An 18,014-nucleotide genomic window follows, 5' to 3' on the forward strand; every position below is an offset into this window, starting at 1 on the left:
TGTCTCCTAATGCCCTTCACTGCTCTCTGCAAGTTTTTTTCCTCTCATGGGTTTTGGTTTAAGCAGAGGCTGGGTGTGTGTGTGTGTGGGGGGGGGAGGGGTTGTGTCTTTCATGAGTCAGGCTGGATACTGCACCCTGGTTCCCCAAGAACACAGAGGTGTCTGGTATCACTAGGTAACCCATTCCAGTGTTTCAACACCCTCCCAGTGAAAACATTTTTCCTAATGTCCAACCTAAACTCCCCCACTGCAACTTGAGACCATTACTCCTTGTTCTGTCATCTGCCACCACTGAGAACAGTCTAGATCCATCCTCTTTGGAATCCCCATTCAGGTAGTTGAAAGCAGCTATCAAATCCCCCCTCATTCTTCTCTTCGACAGACTAAACAATGCCAGTTCCCTCAGCCTCTCCTCATAAGTCATGTACTCCAGTCCCCTAATCATTTTTGTTGCCCTCCACTGGACTCTTTCCAATTTTTCCACACCCTTCTTGTAGTGTGGGGCCCAAAACTGGACCCAGTACTCCAGATGAGGCCTCACCAATGTTGAATAGAGGGGAATGATCACGTCCCCTGATCTGCTGGCAATGCCCCTACTTATCGAGCCCAAAATGCCATTAGCCTTCTTGGCAACAGGGGCACACTGTCTACTCATATCCAGCTTCTCATCTACTGTAACCCCTAGGTCCTTTTCTGCAGCACTGCTGCCTAGCCACTCGGTCCCTAGTCTGTAGCAGTGCATGGGATTCTTCTGTCCTAAGTTCAGGACTCTGCATTTGTCCTTGTCGAACTTCATCAGGTTTCTTTTTGGCCCAATCCTCTAATTTGTCTAGGTCCCTCTGTATCCTATCCCTACACTCCAGCATATCTACCACTCCTCCCAGTTAAGTGTCATCAGCAAACTTTCTGAGGGTGCAGTCCACGCCATCCTCCAGATCATTAATGAAGATATTGAACAAAACCAGCCCTAGGACCGACCCTTGGGGAACTCTGAATACCAGCTGCCAACTAGACATGGAGCCATTGATCACTACCCTTTGAGCCCAATGATCTAGCCAGCTTTCTATCCACCTTATAGTCCATTCACCCAGCCCATACTTTAACTTGCCAGCAAGAATACTGTAGGAGACCGTATCAAAAGCTTTGCTAAAGTCAAGGAATAACACGTCCATTGCTTTCTCCTCATCCACAGAGCCAGTTATCTCCTCATAGAAGGCAATTAGGTTAGTTAGGCATGACTTGCCCTTGGTGAATCCATGCTGACTGTTCCTGATCACTTTCCTCTCCTCTAAGTGCTTCAGAATCGATTCCTTGAGGACCCGCTCCATGATTTTTCCAGGGATTGAGGTGAGGCTGACTGGCCTGTAGTCCCCCGGATCCTCCTCCTTCCCTTTTTTAAAGATGGGCACTACATTAACCTTTTTCTAGTCATCCAAGACCTCCCCCGATCACCATGAGTTTTCAAAGATAATGACCAATGGCTCCGCAATCACATCCGCCAACTCCTTTAGCACCCTCAGATGCAGTGCATCCGGCCCCATGGACCTGTGCTCGTCCAGCTTTTCTAAATAGTCCTGAACCACTTCTTTTTCCACAGAGGGCTGGTCACCTCCTCCCCATGCTGTGCTGCCCAGTACAGCAGTCTGGGAGCTGACCTTGTTTGTGAAGACAGAGGCAAAAAAAGCATCGAGTACATAAGCTTTTTCCACATCCTCTGTCACTAGGTTCCCGCCCTCATTCAGTAAGGGGCCCACACTTTCCTTGACCTTCTTCTTGTTGCTAACATACCTGAAGAAACTCTTCTTTTTACTCTTAACATCTCTTGCTAGCTGCAACTCCAAGTGTGATTTGGCCTTCCTGATTTCACTCCTGCATGCCTGAGCAATATTTTTATACTCCTTCCTGGACATTTGTCCAATCTTCCACTTCTTATAAACATCTTTTTTGTGTTTAAGATCAGCAAGGACTTCACTGTTAAGCCAAGCTGGTCACCTGCCATATTTACTATTCTTTCTACACATCAGGATGGTTTGTTCCTGCAACCTCAATTAGGATTCTTTAAAATACAGCCAACTCTCCAGGATTCCTTTCCCCCTCATGTTAGTGTCTCAGGGGATCCTTCCCATCAGTTCCCTGAGGGGGGTAGTTGGAGGAATAGCTAGGAATAATAGGATTAAATTAATAAGGAGACATATAGGATGACTATGAGGAAAATTGTCAACTGTCCTAGCAGGGAGATGTACTGGGATGTGAAATAGTCTCCCAGGGAATTTGCTGGGCTATTTTGAGCTCAATTGTGGTGTAAAACACTAGGAAAACGTACCATTAAGAAATATTACATTTGGAGGGAGATGGACTGGATGATCTAAAAAGTGTTTTCAGTTTCCAACATTTAGCTTATCTGATGGATGATTGGCATGAGTTTGGGAGAGCTGTGCTGCTAGTGAGCATCAATAAAACCATTAAACCACCCCAGCCTATCACCAAATTTGTTTATGCCACATTTTATAAGGAAAAGTTTTCAGGACATTTTTTCAAACTTTAAATGTGTTTGTGGATATTGATTTTATATCCTCCCTCCTTCAAACACAGGTTCTTTAGTTACCATGCTTCATCCTATGAGTGTCTGAAATAACATACAAAAATTTAAAAGGCTATATCAATGTAAATTAGCTTTTCTATACATCAGGATGTTGTGATCTTAAGGTCTGGCATCTTTTGAACTCTCTGGGATCCACACAAATGCTGCACCATGGAATCCAGGCCATTATCTTACATACTAAGTGACTAAAATTAAGCTCCCAAATAAATGGCCTGATTTTCAAATGCACTCAGCAGGTTCCTTTGGTTCACTGGGTGCTCAGAACTTTTGAACAATTAGACCACTTATTTAGGTGCTTTAGTATTAATTTAGGAGTCTAGGAGTCTAATTTTAGGCACCTACTGCCAGATTCTCAGCTGGTATAGAGTGGTGTAAGACTAATGAAGTCAACAGAGCTAAACCAATTTACACCAGCTGAGGACCCTGGCCCCTACTTTTGAGACTTTTTGTTCTGTAGCCTTTTATTGATTTAAAGCAGAGGTCGGCAACCTCTGGCATGCAGCTGGTGGGCTGGGCCAGTTTATTTACCTGCTGATGCTGCAGGTTCGGCTGATCGCAGCCCCCACTAGCTGCGGTTCACCGTCCCAGGCCAATAGGGGCGGTGGGAAGCGATGTGGGCGAGGGATGTACTGGCCGCCCAATTGGCCTGGGACGGCGAACCGCGGCCAGAGGGGGCTGCGATCGGCCGAACCTGCCACGTCAGCAGATAAATAAACTGGCCCGGCCCGCCAGGGTGCCAGAGGTTGCTGACCCCTGGTTTAAAGCATGTTTCTCCAGCTCTGATGGCTTGCAAACTTTCCAACTTTTAAAACTGTCACTGAACAAGGACTAAACAGAGCAGCTCCTGGACTTCGGGGATATTATCCCTCATCTGATTTCACTGGCCACACAGGTTAGTAACCTTGTGTTGGATCACCCTAATTGTTTCTTCAGAAGGGAGGAGTAAAAACCACGGTTTCTAATGTGGCAATCAGCTTGCCAATTACATCTGGGCAAACATTCTGTGTTAGTAACCAACATTAGTACTACAGTCATAACATTGTTACAAGTGTTTCTAAGTTTAGGGTTTCCTCCCTCTGCTGTGTTCCTTTTTAATCAATGAACATGGTTTTTAGTGGGTGTTTTTAGTGCAGCTGTCTCCCATGGCATCTACTAGAGGCAGGAAACAACAGACTGTTGTTTGCTCCCACAGAGAAGTTAAATGTCTTCAAACATTTTCTATCAATTTCAAGCATTGTGTTCAGTGGTGCAAGCACACTTTCCTTCCCTTGCCATACAATCATCCTGGGATATCCATTGTGACAATAGATTATATGAACTTGAAAAACTTGAACTTGAAAATTTAAGATGAGCTTGATTGTCAAGCTGTCAACAGCACCTTAAAAAATAAAATATAAAAAAATCAAGCAATGGTTCTGGAAAGCAATCACGCCCCCCCCCCTCCCCCTCAATGTGGTGATATCTTGTCAGTTACCAATTCTGCTGCTCAATGGCAGAAACCTAGCCAAAGGAGATGACATAAGAGGGGCACTACTGAATCAAAACTGTGCCACAAGTCACAGTTGGGTTTGGCTTCTGTTTCATTAAAAATTTAATTGGAACCAAACTGTGCAGTCACAGAGCTCATCAGCATTTCTCATTCATTTTGCAAAAGAATCAGATGTTCAAACATAGGCAAATTAGTGAAGAGTATGTTTACACTCTGCTCCCTTATTACGGGAAATGGTTATTTGATAAACAAAAAAGCTCAGTCAGGAAGGAAAACCAGCATTTGTTGACAGATTCAGTGTGATGGTGATTGTACCTTATTTCATTGGGTGGGCCAGGAATGGCTGATTCAATTGATACTCCCGATTAACTGAGCAACAAAAAACAGCAGCCAACTGTTTAAGAGGTCTAAGTGAAACTCATAGCAGAAATGACACATAGCAGTTCACCTTAGCCAAATCTGACAGAACTATTCTAAAGTGCCTAGCTTAAATATATGACTCAACGAGATCTTTACTTGCAGCGTAGAGAAGATGTTAAAAGCTAGACCATGCTTAATGTTCAAGGTGTGTATGTTTGTTGTTATGTTAAGGAAATACCCTAGTGTTTCTCAGCTAGCAGGTAACTTGCTTACCCTTTAACAGAAGCCGTGGAATGCCCTGACTGCCAAAAGCTGCCAACCTTCTCCTGTCACAGATTGTACAGTTCTGCTGTCCCATTATGGCAATCACCTGAAAACGAAGTTGGGGGAAATTATTTTATGTTCTCCAATAGCCAAATACAGGAGCAGAAGTGATGCTGTAGAAGAAAAAAGATGACCATGTTTACATTAATGTATCACCACTGATTTATCACCACTGTTGCACAATTGTGATAAATCTTATGCAAAGTATGCCTTGTAAGGTATCATTGGAAAAGTTATCTGTTGAACAATGCTATCCTGTTTATTTGCATGTATTATCATTGTATATGAAGTTATGAATCTTTGCTATTTGTTTGTATCTCAAATGCGCTGTGTCATAACTATAAAGGGAAGGGTAACAGCTGTCCTGTGTACAGTACTATAAAATCACTCCTGGCCAGAGACTCCAAAATCCTTTTACCTGTAAAGGGTTAAGAAGCTCAGGTACCCTGGCTGGCATCTGTCCTAAAGGACCAATAAGGGGACAAGATACTTTCAAATCTTGAGGGGGGGGGAAGGCTTTTGTTTGTTCTCTTTGTTTGGGTGTGCGTTCGTTCTTGGGACTTAGAGGGACCAGACATCAATCCAGGTTCTCCACATCTTTCTAAACAAGTCTCTCCTATTTCAAACTTGTAAGTAAATAGCCAGGCAAGGCGTCTTAGTTTTCCTTTGTTTTCTCAACTTGTAAATGTACCTTTTACTAGAGTGTTTATCTTTGTTTGCTGTACTTTGAACCTGAGATTAGAGGGGAGTCCTCTGAGCTCTTTAAGTTTGATTACCCTGTAAAGTTATTTCCCATACTGATTTTACAGAGATGATTTTTACCTTTTTCTTTAATTAAAAACCTTCTTTTTAAGAACCTGATTGATTTTTTCCTTGTTTTAGATCCAAGGGGGTTGGATCTGTATTCACCAGGAGTTGGTGGGAGAAAGAAGGGAGGATGGTTAATTTCTCCTTGTTTTAAGATCCAAGGGGTTTGGATTTGTATTCACCAGGGAATTGGTGAAAGGTTTCTCAAGGCTTCCCAGGGAAGGGAATTCTTGGGATGGTGGCAGCGGACCAGAGCTAAGCTGGTAGTTAAGCTTAGAAGTTTTCATGCAGGCCCCTACATTTGTACCCTAAAGTTCAAAGTGGGGATACAGCCTTGACACGCTGTGTGCCTGGGTAACACCCACAAGACAGATTTACATCAAAACTAGATAGCCATGGTTAACAGGCCATTAAGGAGAATCAACTCTTCCAATTGGCATCTCCCAAGGATTCCTCGGAGAGCACAGAGACAATGGAGGCCTCATGACTCAGCAGGGCACATAGAACATGTGATCCCTGACTTCATGTTTGAGACAGTAACTTTCCATGCCAATGGACTGGGGGGTATAAGTTGGATACGGTGGCATCATCTCCTTGTCTCTTGCCTGCTCCACATCTCCGAACAATGATTTCTAACAAAAGGAGAGCTTTGAACAATGGATTGAAGACCCCAATATTTGGGATGAACCAGAGACTTAGTACAAAAAGGCAGATTTCACATCACTGCTATTATCCTCCTCATCTACAGACTCTGAAATCAACTGTAATGTATATCATTCATTTTAACCTTCTAATAATGCTTCCTTTATTTATTAATAAACCTTTCATTTTTAATTTACTAAAGGATTGGCTATCAGTGTGGTTTTTGGGTAAGATCTGAATTATATTTTGACCTGGGGTCAGTGTCTTTTTTTTTTGGAACTGGAAGAACTTAATATATTGATTTTTGGTTCTATTAATCATTTATCACAGAAGTCTAGTTTGTCTGGATGATGCATGAGGGACTAGAGGGCCTGAAGGGGCCTGTCTGTGGCTTCATAATAACTAGTATAGTATTTTGGAAGCACACATTTGTTACTGGCTCAGTAAAGTCTTACGATAGTTTATCCACCAGGTTGGGGTATATGCCCTGTATTCTGGCAGTCTGACCCAAGATTGGCACTCTTAGCTGTGTCCAACATCAGGCGGCATGACAGCAGGTTCTTCTTGGAAATACATGCAATAGGGTTGCAGTTCAAAGCAGATTCTACTTGGCTGGACTCCAAAACAGCTCTCAGCTTGAACATGAACAGAAATCAAGTAGAGGTGGGTAACCAATAACAACTCAGGCGATTTGGAGCTCTGTATGATTCTTTTGCAAAAGATCAGCTGAGATCAGGTTGTATACGCAATATGTTCCAGTCCAAAAGGAAACTTTGAGAAATACCTGGGTAATCAAAATCAGGGAAGACTAGTAAGTCGCACTAAGGTATGGAGCTGGACACTGTGAATATATTCAAATATTATTCATACATAAAAGCTAATTTTGTATTCTAAGATGTTAAAAGTAATCATTGATCTACTGCCAGATTTCTTGACAATGGGGTTTATGTGTCTAAATTGCTGCATACATTTTTTTGAAAAAATAGCCTCTTAAAGTTGCTTCTAAAAGTCTTCTATACTTAATTCAGACATACTTTCTCTGGAAATCTATTTAACGGGACATCTCCCAGGGAACAGATTTAAACCAGTGATACTTAGTAGCAATAACTGCAACTTAATAAAAATGGTAATTCCACTTAAAGGGGATTCAGGTGATTTAGCTTAGCTTTTGTGTGTCTAGGTCTCATGTTGGTTCTATTAAGTACCCTAATGACAGTTTTCTTAGCCTCATCAGCGGCGATACACACATGAAGTCTCATTTGTTACACCACTGCCTGCAACTGGCTGTTTGCTTTCCTCTTAACTGCATTTACATAATGTGTGTCACCAGGCCTGGTACATTGCCACTACCTCGGCAGATGGAACTTGGCAAGCTGCACACTCTGTCCCTAGCCTAGTGCAGATAGGAGTTCCTGCCAAATTCATAGGCTTCTCCACTAACACAATAGGCCCTGCAGATCTCTGGATAACAAATGTTATTAAAATTGTGCTTGTTATTAATTAGGAATTCTTATTAAATGGATCAAAAAGAACCCCTTAAAATGGCTTCTTCTATAGCTTTTAACTGTTTTATTGTTTTTGTCTCCCCCATCCACTTTTTAAAGAAAAAAAATTTGTTTTGTTTTTTTAATATTATTGATGACTTCAACAACCTCTGCAATAACAAGAGTGCTGTAAGCAATGAGTGCACTGGCTACGTGACTTTTCCCTCCCCTCCTCTTTTCCTTTACTTTACAGACTCCAGAGGAAAAGTGTTCAGACTTAGTAAATGAAGACTGGGCAAAATGCCAACTTAAATTCTTCGTTACAATAAATTGTGATCCTGCATCTGCTCTCGTACTTGTACAAATAAAAGGTAATTGCATAGGAACAATGTTGTTTCAATTGTGAAAGGTAGGCATGTATACAGGATATCAGTATTGAGCCATCTGTGTTACAAACATATAGGTAAGTTGCCTGCATGGAAAATTCACTGACAAACCCTCTAAAGGCAATATGTGTCAAGGGAAAGTTTAGCAGTGTACCCACACAGTCACAATATTGCATAAACAACTCTGACGTCCTCTGCACTTCCATCAAGAAGAAACAGAAGTCACACTCCGTATTTATTTAACCTTGTAAAGTAAATCTTACCTCCAACCTCAGACCTTCCACATGTCCAATTTAACATTTTACACTTAACCACTGTTCATTTGCCCATAGCAAATATGTTAGTGATGCTATGGTTGGAGTCACAATGTGAAGAAAAGTGTCTCCAGGTATAGATATAGGCACTGAAGTATTATCACTTAAACACTAATTAAAAATACTGTCATTTTATTTTCTTCACGCCATCTAGGCCTGTCCTGCCTTAGAAATTATGACTATTGACATATAACACAGGCTGTGTTTATTCTTTGTACAGTGACTTGATATTCCTTTGCTTATTTTAAAAATTAAGTAGACTGGGACAATCTGTATCCATAGCAAATGGTCTGCAAATTCTAAGTATTTCAATGCAGCCCAGATCCTGTTGTAAATTAGTAATTCTATTTTAGTAAATAGAGTTATGCTGATTAACACCAGTTAAGGATCTGGTCCATACAGTTCAGGATTATTTGAATCAAATCTTTTAATTAGAAAGTTTGGGGACATGTAGGAAATTTAGAGCTGGATCTCGACTTTTGAAAGTCTCCAAGAGTCCGAGTGTTTGGATCTTTTTGGGGGGTTCTTTTTTTCCCCTGACTTTCTCAATTGGTATTGTTAGTTGCCACAGCTGATTGATGCAGACACAGAAACAATAAGACATGCACACCAGTTTAATGCAGAGGCTGCAACTTTGTTAATTTATCACCACGCCCTGAAGTCTGTGGCAGGGTTGTTCGAGTGTGGCTTTCAACTGGGCACCAGTGTCCTTGGATTCTACAAACCTGAGCATGGGTGTAAGGGTAACACCCTCTCTACATGCCAGACCTGATCAGGGATCCGTCAGGAAGCTAAATTGCAGCCAAATCCTGTCATCCATGCTGGAGAGATGAGATGAAGGGAGCCCCATGCTGTTTGATACTTGGAGACATACCCCTTACTGCGCAATGTCATGCCAAGGGCCTATGTCAACAGTGGATCAACAGGAGCTGAGTTTCCCACATTCCTCTTCTCCCCCCCACCTACCTAGGGTGAAAGGGGAGTGGCACATGTGTCCCCACTGCTCTTGGATTCACCAATTACACACACTGTTTAGTAAAGTGAGCAGTACTGCAGGGTGGGAGAATCTAGTCACTAATAAAGTGGATAGTTTGAAAGTCCTCTGTGGTATTACAGCTATGTTTGAGAGGATTCTGAGTGAAAGTGGATTCTTGTTCTGTGAAGGGCCTGTCCAAGTGCTGGTTATGGACCCTGATTCTCAAACTGGTCTAGCCCTGACCCTGATGTAAGTTAAAGCAGCCCCAAGATTATCTAATTGATGGCAGATGGATATGGTTACGTAAGCCAACTGATTTACACAGATTAAAGGCCATTTTGAGAATTTGGGTTTCTTAAGGAGCCATACAGTGACTGTTAATCTGCATAGCAGAGCTCCACATAGTTCCCTTACTATCTTCTTCATTGTCCCTAAACCAGTAGGCAGGCCACGCTAGGAGCTTGCTCTGCCAGCTGATGATACTTCTAAAATTGGCCCAGAGAGTTGAACTAAAATATTAAACTAAAATTTGAGCAAAGGTTTGTATTTCTGCTCTGAAATCTTAAGAATAAGTTTAAAGTCCCCAATTCTCTTATCACACAGATGTTATAAAGCTGTAACTCCCCTGTCAGCAGTAGTATTACTCCTATCTTATGCTGGCATAAGTGAAAGAAGAATCAGGCGCACCATCTTCAGTTAATTACAATGCCATGGCAGAAACACGGAGTTATTTCCACAGTCTGTTAATAGAATATTAAGTAGTTATTGACTCTAGAAGAGGTGAACCATGAAGATTTGTTGAGACAAGAGGTAAATATTGAGCAAGGTGAAGCTACACTCAGGCACCCACTTGTGTTCTTCATTTGCAGGAAATCTAAGTAAAAAGAAGCTTATCAAGTGTGATTATGATAACTATATTATTTAGGGTCCACCTTCAGCCTGATCTTAAGAGGGTCTGAGCAATGGCAGTTTTCAGCACATCTTAGTGCCTCACAAGATCAGGCACTAAATAATCTAACAGGTTTTTCCATCTTTAATTTCTGTAATATACAATTATAGTGTCCTTCAGCCTGAAGCAACCTAAAGTGATGGATGTCTCTGTACATGCATATCCCTTTTTAAACATGAAACTATTTTTTACTGATATCATTCAAATCAAGCAACAAGTTATTGAAATCATAAAATGTCTTCAAGTTAACAGTTTTGGTGGCTCTGTAATTCTCCCTTCATCCCCTAATTCATTACATGGAATTTTTAACCAACATCCTCTTCTGTGCTGAAAATGAGGTCACAATAATTATATTTCATGAAGCTTTAAACCTCCAGGAAAGCATTTGTTTTGGGTGTTAATTGTAGGATAGAGGTATTGCAAGCTCCCCTGGTAACTCATTATATACAGATACTTTCCCCTCTCTATATTTTTGATCTGGAGAAATATAGACCTGTCAACTGTCATGAGGAGTTTGGTTGCAGGAAGATTAAAGAAAACTTCTCTCTTTTCAGAAGCGGGACTAATCCGTAAAACTCTATTGTTTTAGATTTAGGCAAAAGCCACAATGCTTCTCAAGCCAAAAAATTCCTTATGGCAAAATGCCAAAATATAATGTAGTCAATACATTTGTTGAGCTGCTGTTGAGTGTGATTTGAAGTGAATTAGAATAATTCAGTTTCACCACAAGTCATTTAAATAACTATCAGAGAGATGAAATCACAAGAACAAAGGAAATAATGCTGGTCGATTTCAATCAGTTGTAACATTCCTTTCTGTTTTTCTTATTGTACTGCACAGAGCAATAATATATCACAGCTCAAATCACATTCACATAGCACTGGTAGATGTGCTTTCATTGCCCAGACTGACCTTCAAATTAATGTGAAAGTCTGGGAATACAGCTGCCCATCCATTTGCGCTGCTTTAAAGGTGCGTACTGCAGGAGTAATTTTATAACTGCTCCTCTTTTCTGAAACTGTTCATTGACCCAAATTTAAGTGTGTCAGATGCTATGGTGTTGGCAATCATATAAGCGGGTGTAATCATAAATATTATCATTAATATGAAGCTATTTCATGCATTCAGAACACGCATTGCAGTCCCTGTATGGCTACAATAGGGCAGGCCAAATTCTCCTTTCAGTTACACTGATGCAACTTTAAAATACTAAATCAGCACCTAGTTGCCTAAATGGGTATTTAGTGGTCTAAATTCAGATATTGGGTGACATTTTCAAAAGCACCTATGTCACCTATGTCATTTTGAAAAATGTACTCTTACTCTCTTGACTATCTTTAATGCACTTAAGTTAGAAAATTGGATCCAGTCATATTTAAGCAGCTACACTAAGTATACATTTTTAAAGTGCTATGAAAAAACAGAAATAAATTCTGTGCTCGATGTACATAAACTCCTACCGTAGACTTTAATGAGTCTATTGACTGCATAAATAAAGACAGAAATAAACTGAGATGTAATTTATCAGGCATAATTTCTTTCTTAATTTGTTACATTGGGTATTATTACCAATATTGTTTATCCAAGGGATAAACGGGTATCTGAGCTAAATTATCTTGTATACACAGGAATGAATTTCACCCTTACTTAATTTAATACATCTGCTTACTCTTTTATCTGTTTATTTTTATCCATAAAATAAAGTAAAGCTTGGGTAACACTACCATAAAGGTAAGGGATATGAATGTGGTCTGACAAAAAAAGACAGACCCCGAGTCCAATGCTGAAGGCTTTACTCAAACAAAATTTCTATTGAACACTATAGGAGTGTTGCTTGAATATTGATCACAGGATCAGGCCCTAAACTGGTGGATATATTTCTCACCTATTTACAACTTCACTGGGTGCAAGAGAGAGATGAGAACTGCTTTCCCAATCCTGTGCGAACCTGACTCTGGTGTCACCTATGCCATGATCTCATGTCTGTCACGCACCCCTTGCCTGGAATGCCCCCTTGGGACAGGAGCTGCCTCCACCATGTTTACACCATCAGTGAGTTCCCTTATGCATGAGCGACTCTCCACTAGCCATTTAAAGCCGGCAGTGGGCTACTTTGTGCTGTCTGAGTGGCATGAAGTAGTCAGACCATAGCAGAGAATCTAGTTGAAAGAGATCAGAATTTTTAATGACCAAGAACTCTGGCATTAGGCCCATAGTGTGAAAATTTCTTTCCTACACTTTAGGTCCCCTTCTCTTGCAGAGCTATCAGTTCAAACATTGGGGTGAAACCATCATCGCACTGAAGTCAATGTGAGCTGTACCATAGGTTTCAATGGAATCTGGATTTCACCTTAAATTTCTGGTATTAGGTGGACCAGCTTCTTTCTGTTGCCGCTGAAATTTCATTGATTCCCAAGCCTGAGCACCTCAGGAAGAATCTGGCAACAAGCATGAATTCTTCTCTCTGAAGTTCTGCTGCCTCTTCAGACTAATTATCTGTTCATGCTCATTTCATTGACTATATGGAAATAAGGGTGATGTTCCTAAGTCAGGAACATTTTACTGTATGGTAAGTTAATGTTAAAATATAATATAATTCCTGGTATTACAAATGCATATGACTGGCACTTTCTTCCTTGTTAAGTTAAATTGCCATCAATTTTAAATAAATCAAAAATGGATACTTCACAAAGTATGCTCTTCACAATTTTCTGGTGAGCTCTATATGAGTGAATCCTCCGTTGATGCATAAAGATTTATGCTCACTCTGTAAAAACCCTTGCTTTGATTAAAATAAAATGTTTTTAAACAGAAAATTTCCAGCCACTTAAATAGCCAAGTTGAAAGTCACCCGTAGGCAATGTTGCTTCCCTGGAAAACTCCCAAATGTGGGTTTAGCCCAGAAAGGAACCATACTAATTGCAGTCCTAGTTGTATCTTGTTTAGCATAGCTTTTTAAGTGACTAACCCTTTCCTAAAACAGCTCTTTTATTCTTCTTTGGGGTTTGGGTTTGCCATTCCCATTTGAATACCAAATGTCAGGCCAGAGCATATTTTCCATATTTGACTTAAACTCAGCACTGAATGCAGAAATTCTGTTCTCTACTGCATACATACATCTCCTATTAATGTCAATGGGAGTTGTGTACATATAGAGAGAAGAGAAAAGGCTTCTTAGGCCTTGTCTACACTACGAGAGTAGTTCAATTTTACTTAAATCGAATTTTTGGAATCGATATTGCAAAGTCGAACGTGTGTGTCCACACTAAGGACAGTAATTCGACTTTGTGAGTCCACACTAACGGGGAAAGCGTCGACATTGGAAGTGGTGCACTGTGGTCAGCTATCCCACAGTTCCCGGAGTCCCCGCTGCCCATTGGAATTCTGGGTGGAGCCGCAAATGCCTTCTGGGTAAAAAAAATGTGTCCAGGGTGCTTTTGGGTAACTGTCGTCATCCGTCCATCACTCCCGCCCTCCCTCCCTGAAAGCGCCGGCGGGAAATCAGTTCGCGCACTTTTCTAGTCAGTGACAGCGCGGACGCCACAGCACTGCGAGCATGGAGCCTGCTGCAACCATCACTGCAGTTGTGGCCGCTCTCAACGCCTCGCAACTTATCATACACCTTTCCCTGAGGCAGATGCAGAAAAGTCAGGCGAGGAGGCTACGTCAACGCGGTGATGGCCTGAAGTCTGAGAGTAGCACAGACCTCTCAGAAAGCAGGGGACCCAGCGCCGAGAACATCACGGTGGCAATGGGTCATGTTGATGCCGTGGAAAGGAGATTCTGGGCACGGGAAACAAGCACTGAGTGTTGGGACCGCATAGTGCTGCAGGTCTGGGATGAATCCCAGTGGCTGCGAAACTTTCGCATGCGGAAGGGAACTTTCCTGGAACTTTGTGAGTTGCTGTCCCCTGCCCTGAAGCGCAATGACACCCGGATGCGAGCAGCCCTGACTGTCCAGAAGCGAGTGGCCATAGCCCTGTGGAAGCTTGCAACGCCAGACAGCTACCGGTCAGTCGCGAACCAGTTTGGGGTGGGCAAATCTACCGTGGGGGTTGTTGTGATGCAAGTAGCCAAGGCAATCGTTGATGTACTGCTGCCAAAGGTAGTCACCCTGGGAAACGTGGAGGCGATCATAGATGGCTTCGCAGCGATGGGATTCCCAAACTGCGGTGGGGCCATAGATGGAACTCACATCCCTATCCTGGCACCGGAACACCAGGCCAGCCAGTACATTAACAGAAAGGGCTACTTTTCCATGGTGCTGCAAGCACTGGTGGACCACAGGGGACGTTTTACCAACATCTACGTGGGATGGCCGGGCAAGGTTCATGACGCTCGTGTTTTCAGGAACTCTGGTCTGTTTAGACGGCTGCAGCAAGGTATTTACTTCCCGGACCACAAAATAACTCTTGGGGATGTGGAGATGCCTATAGTCATCCTCGGGGACCCAGCCTACCCGCTAATGCCCTGGCTCATGAAGCCCTATACTGGCGCCCTGGACACTGAAAAAGAACTCTTCAACTACCGGCTGAGCAAGTGCAGAATGGTGGTGGAGTGTGCTTTTGGCCGTCTCAAGGGGAGATGGAGAAGCTTACTGACTCGCTGTGATCTCAGCGAAACCAATATCCCCATTGTTATTGCAGCTTGCTGTGTGCTCCACAATCTCTGTGAGAGCAAGGGGGAGACCTTTATGGCGGGGTGGGAGGTTGAGGAAAATAGCCTGGCTGCTGATTACTCACAGCCAGACAGCCGGGCGATTAGAAGAGACCAGCGGGAAGCGCTGTGCATCCGGAAGGCTTTGAAAGCAAAGTTCCTGAGTGAGCAGGGTAACCTGTGACTTTAAAGTTTGTGTATTGAGAAGCTAAACCTGCCCCCGTTTCTTTGCCCAGTTAATGTTGACTATCCTATCCAGTTACATACCCCCTTCACCCCACTTCCAACACACGTTTCAAAATAAAAATAGTTCTACTTTGTTAAAGCACACCGTTTTCTTTAATACTGTATTCGCGGGAATTTTTTAAAACTGGGACGCAGACTGTGGTGCGGAGCGGGTGTACTGTAGTGGCGCGAATGCAGCTTCTAAACTCAAGGATTGACAGGCTCCGCTGCGGTGGGATGGTTGTTTCAACGGAGCCTGTCACCCCTCCTGATAGGGACTGTGTGTATGGGGGGGTCTATGTGACTTTGTGGCAGGGGGAGGACGGTTACAGATCCCCTGCTGTGTGGCTCTGTGATCCTGCCTAAGGACCGCCGCTTAAGATCTGTAACTGCCCTCCCCTGCCACAAAGTCACAGAGCAACCCACCCCCCACCACATAACATGAAAACAACCTCCCAGACTAACCAGGGTAACTAGTCACTGCATCACTGCACTATGTATGTGCCCTGCTGCTGTGCCTGCCCCCGACTATATACCCTGCCAAAGGTGACTGTCCTGTCGAATTACCAACCCCCTATCCCCCCCTCCTCCAAAAGAACATGATGGAAACAGTAGTTAACAGAAACGTATTTTTTATTATCAACCAAACATGGAACTGGGAAAGTGAAACTTGGACGGGGGCTTGTGTCAGGCGGGAAGGAAAGAACTTGTCAAATTTTGGGGAATGAGAGCCTTCTGCTGCTCGAGCTCTCTGCAGGGGTGGAGTGAGAGTTAGCAGGGACTCTGCCGCCTCTCCTTCTGTGCACTTTGGGTGAGGGGAGTATGGGACTTGGTGGCGGGGGAGGGCGGTTAGAGATGGACTGCAGCGGGGCTCTGTCCTCCTGCCTCCGTTCCTGCAGAACATCCACAAGGCGCCGGAGCGTGTCCGTTTGCTCCCTCATTAGTCCAAGCAGGGTTTGAGTCGCCTGCTGGTCTTCCTGACGCCACCTCTCCTCCCGATCCATGTTGGCTTGGTGCATTCGGGTCAAGTTCTCCCGCCACTGGGTCTGCTGTGCTGCCTGGGCTCTGGAGCAGGCTATAAGCTCCGAGAACATGTCCTCCCGTGTCCTCTTCTTCTTATGCCTAATCCGCGCTAGCCTCTGGGAGTGTGATGACAGGCTAGGTTGTGAGACAGTCGCAGATGGGGCTGTGGGAATGGGAAAAAGGGAGTGAATTCCTCAGAAAGATAAATGTAGTTGTGAACAAAGAACATAGTCTTTCTCTGTTAACAAGACCATGCACAGCACCTATCACATGCGCACTCAGCACAAGGTCGAATTCTCGGCCTTCGCATTCAGTGCCTGGGGTCTTCTACAGCACATTTGAGAAGCCTCTCAGGAGAACGGAATTTCTGTTGCAGGCAGACATGGTAAGCCGTAGACTTGTGGCAGCTTAAAACTTTAATATTAGCAATGGCCTCATTTCACATTGAAATCAATGTCGGTCCCTGCTGCCAGCAATTCGGCAAGCAGGAAGTCTGCTCCTGTCCCACACCCTCGCGGCTGTCCCCGGGAACGATCCCTTTCGGCTGCCCCTCTCCTGCCTCCACCGCGTGGCTGCAAACCAGCGGTTACAGTTCTGTAAAGGAACGGCAAAGCAGTCCCAACACTAACATTCCCCTACCTCATTCAAAGCAGGTCATCATGAGCGACATCACCCTCATGAGGATCTCTGACAGCGAGAAAGAGAGAATGCTCCGGGAAAGCCTGCAAAGACCAGGGCCGTATGCCGCCATGCTGTGCAGAGCAATGATTCCAGAGTACTTGATAGTCTCGTGGCGTGGCAACGTGTCCTACTACGGAGGACCCAATAAGGCCGCTCTCCCCAAGAACCTAATGCAGCGGATTTCCAATTACCTCCAGGAGAGCTTCCTCGAGATGTCACAGGAGGATTTCTGCTCCATCCCCGGACATATAGACCGCATTTTACTGTAGCTGCTGTAGCAGTGACTAACCAGTAGAGCGGCTTGGGCAGGACAATCATGCAAAACCGGACATTGCTAGATTTTTTTTCAATAGTTGCACTGCCCATGACTGACCCGTTAAGCTAATCAAACTAATCATGAGAAACCCATTTTTTAAATTGTTAATATTCCTGTTCTGTTACAAATAAATGTTTAGATTTTTACAACACTTACTGGCTGATCCTTCCCCAGATTCTGTGTCCGGGGTAACGGCTGGGGAGGGTTGGTAGGGGATCTCTGTAAGGGTGATGAAGAGATCCTGGCTGTCGGGGAAATCAGCGTTGTGAGCGCTGTCGACTGCCTCGTCCTCCTCATCTCCTTCCTCATCTTCCCCGTCCGCTAACATGTCCGAGGATCCAGCCGTGGACACTATCCCATCCTCAGAGTCCACGGTCACTGGTGGGGTAGTGGTGGCGGCCGCACCGAGGATGGAATGCAGTGCCTCGTAGAAACGGGATGTCTGGGGATGGGATCCGGAGCGTCCGTTTGCCTCTTTGGTCTTCTGGTAGCCTTGTCTCAGCTCCTTGATTTTCACGCGGCACTGCGTTACATCCTGGCTGTATCCTCTCTCTGCCATGTCTTTAGAGATCTTCTCGTAGATCTTTGCATTCCGTCTTTTGGATCGCAGCTCGGAAAGCACGGACTCATCGCCCCACACAGCGATGAGATCCAAGACTTCCCGATCAGTCCATGCTGGGGCCCTCTTTCTATTCTGAGATTGCACGGCCATCACTGCTGGAGAGCTCTGCATCGTTGCCAGTGCTGCTGAGCTCGCCACGATGTCCAGACAGGAAATGA

The 18,014-nt window shown here is 43.8% G+C and overlaps 1 long non-coding RNA gene across 1 annotated transcript; it reads left to right on the top strand.

Moving 5' to 3' along the window:
• Positions 1–6,836: 6,836 nt before the first annotated feature.
• Positions 6,837–17,285, top strand: LOC128832361 (uncharacterized). The gene is made up of 3 exons (XR_008443971.1): positions 6,837–6,887; positions 7,962–8,079; positions 16,888–17,285. It is a non-coding gene; the product is annotated as an uncharacterized LOC128832361 (long non-coding RNA).
• The last annotated feature ends 729 nt before the right edge of the window (positions 17,286–18,014 follow it).

This window comes from Malaclemys terrapin, chromosome 2, assembly GCF_027887155.1.
Source record: "Malaclemys terrapin pileata isolate rMalTer1 chromosome 2, rMalTer1.hap1, whole genome shotgun sequence".
NCBI lineage: Eukaryota > Metazoa > Chordata > Testudines > Emydidae > Malaclemys > Malaclemys terrapin.